At 44.7% G+C, this 2984-nt stretch overlaps 1 pseudogene; it reads left to right on the top strand.

The window, feature by feature from the left end:
• Positions 1-1380: 1380 nt before the first annotated feature.
• Positions 1381-2981, top strand: LOC101352513 (transcription factor SPT20 homolog pseudogene; annotated as a pseudogene).
• Positions 2982-2984: the final 3 nt, after the last annotated feature.

Genomic DNA, 2984 nt, shown 5'->3' on the forward strand with positions numbered 1-2984 from the left:
TAAATAAAGAAGACTGAAGAACTGAAGCTTTTGAATTATGGTGTTGGGGAAGAATACTGAATACAGTGGTGCAGTGATTAAGAGCTCAGCTGCTAAACAAAAAAGTCAGCAGTTCAAATCCACCATCTGCTTCTTGGATACCTTATGGGGCAGTTTTACTCTGTGCTGTAGGGTTGCTATGAGTTGGAATTGACTCCACGGCCATGAGTTTGGCCAGAAGAACCAATAAACCTGTCTTGGAAGAGGAACAGCCAAAATGCTCCTTAGAAGCAAGGATGGCAAGACTTCATCTCACTTGTACTTTGTACATGTTAACAGGAGGGACCAGTGCCTGGTGAAGGACATCATGCTTGGTAAAGTAAAGGGTCAGTGAAAGAGAAGAACCTCAGTGAGATGAATTGACACAGAGGCTGTTAACAATGGGCTCAAACATAACGATTGTGAGAATGGTGCAGGACTGGGCAGTGTTTTGTTCTGTTGTGCACAGGATCGGAGCCGACTTGATGGCACTGAACAACAACTACTACATAATTAGAGAAAAAATATGTAGGGAAATAAAAGGAAAGCTATTATGTGTAAGAATGCCATGTTACGCGTACATCAATACGAAAACGCTTTGCCCCTAGATCCCCAGAAGATACAATGAAGAAGTCTGATACCTACACCTCAGATATATAGTCTCCATCTACGTAGGAGCTACAATAATCGACTCACTGGGGCGTGCTGAATTGGTGATAGATACCAGGAGCAGCACTGTAGTTGATTTCAAGAGATTCCAAAAACAGTGAAGAATTCTTGGTAAAGTTCCCAACAAAACAAATCACACACACGAGCACGCACACACGCGCGCGCACACACATACACCAACAAATTACAACTTTCCATACCTTTCTCGTCATTGCACTCCTGTGAAAATTGGTGTATATTAAAATTATACCCGAAAATGTATCTATTTCTTCTATGGTTGCTTATACTTTTGTGTGTATGTCTTCGACATTAAATTGAAAAGAAGGGTACGCCCAGTCCTCCACGCCGAAGTGGGGACGCCGGAACAAGAAGTGAGGCTACAGGACCAGTTGCGGAAGTGGGGACGTCAGTCACGCCTGCGTCTTGCGTCGTGCGTCATGCGGCGGCGCCTGCGTGAAAACGAGGCCACCACATCGAGGTGAGCCGGCGGCACCATTTCGAGGCCCAGCAGCGGCTCCCGGACAGGTACTGGTGTTTTGGGGAACTCAGGAGAATTTTGTGTGGAAAACTGAAGAGAATTTTGTGTCCTTACTGAGTAAAGGCCGTTCACTCCACGGCGTCTTGCAGTACTAGATGACTGAGATTAAAGGCATGATTTTCATCCCGCTTCATCAACGCACGTATTTTTTTTCGCTTCTTTTAGGGCCCCGTTTTATACTACAATGCAGCAAGCTTTAGAAGAAGCTTTGGATCGTGCCGACTGTCTCATTGAAAGTGCCCAACTGAGACCTCCTAAAAGGAAATGCTTGTCTAGTGGAAGAAAATCGATATTTCAGAAACTTTATGACTTATATGTTGAAGAATGTGAAAAAGAGCCTGAGGGTGTGCAGGAATTAAGAACAAATGTGAACCTGTTGGAGAAGCTTGTTATGCGAGAGAACTTGTCATGTTTAGTGGTCAACCTATACTCTGGCAATGAGGGCTATACTCTGATGCTCAGCGGGGAAAATGGGTCAGAATTCGAGACCATTCAGCTGCCTTATGAAGAGAAGGAATTGCTTGAATACTTGGATGCAGAAGAATTACCTCCTATTTTGGTTGATCTCCTGGAAAACTTTCAGGTGAATATTTTTTACTCTGGATGTGTCATCGCAGAAATCCGTGACTACAGGCAGTACAGTAATATGCAATCTCCTGGCTACCAAAGTAGGCATGTTCTCTTACGTCCAACAATGCAGACTTTAGCCTGTGATGTGCATTCAATAACAAGTGATAACCATAAATGGACCCAGGAAGACAAACTTGTGCTTGAGAGCCAACTGATCTTAGCTACAGCTGAACCCCTGTGTCTTGATCCTTCTGTAGCAGTAGCCTGCACTGCAAACAGACTGCTCTATAACAAGCAAAAGATGAACACTCACTCAATGAAACAGTGTTTCAAGAGGTATTCTAGGTCCTCTCTGAGCCAGCCACTAGAGCTGTCTGATTGTCCACCACTGTCTCAGCTAAGATCGTTCACTTCTTGCCAAAAAAGTAAAGAAAGAAAAGCAGGTCATCAATATGACCTCAAAATTTCTAAAGCAGGAAATTGTGTGGATATGTGGAAACAAAGTCCCTGTAATCTGGCCATGCCTTCTGAAGTGGACGTAGAGAAATATACAAAGGTGGAAAAGTCTGTCATACCCGCTGTCTCACAACCAACTGTCTGGGCAGCATGTGAAGTAAATGATGATTACTTATTTGACTGTGAAGCTGGTAATCAGTATCAGAAAACAACACGGAGCGTCATGCAGTCACTCGATGACCCACTTTTGTCTGGGACAATACAGCCCTGTGAAGAAGATGAAGAAAGTGTTAGTGAGGTGTCTCCCTTCCACTTCTCCACAGATGATCATTCAGATTGCTTAATGATTGGACCAGAGACTGCTGCTGAGACAACAGTCAATCAGTACCAGGACTTGGTCCAGAAGGAATGCCCAGTCAGGAACCCACACAGCTCCAGTGGCTCAGCCAGTCTGAGCCTTTCTCCAAGGAAAGAAATAGAACAACCTCAGAGAGTGTTGGTTCAGTCTTCAGTATTGGGGAAGGAAGTAAAACATCCACCTCCACCCATCAAGCTTCCCTCAAGCTCAGGAAACAGTTCCTCAGTTAACTATTCTACTCCACAACAGGCAAACAGCTTTCTTAAATCTCCAACTCCTCCTGTCTCTAAGCCACCGGTTCCTTCTCAGAAGTCATCTGTGAACCTCAGTCGAGTTAGCACGCTTTCTCCAGCGGCCCCATCACCTGCCAGCTCA

This window comes from Trichechus manatus, unplaced genomic scaffold, assembly GCF_000243295.1.
Source record: "Trichechus manatus latirostris isolate Lorelei unplaced genomic scaffold, TriManLat1.0 scaffold03344, whole genome shotgun sequence".
NCBI classification, from domain to species: domain Eukaryota; kingdom Metazoa; phylum Chordata; class Mammalia; order Sirenia; family Trichechidae; genus Trichechus; species Trichechus manatus.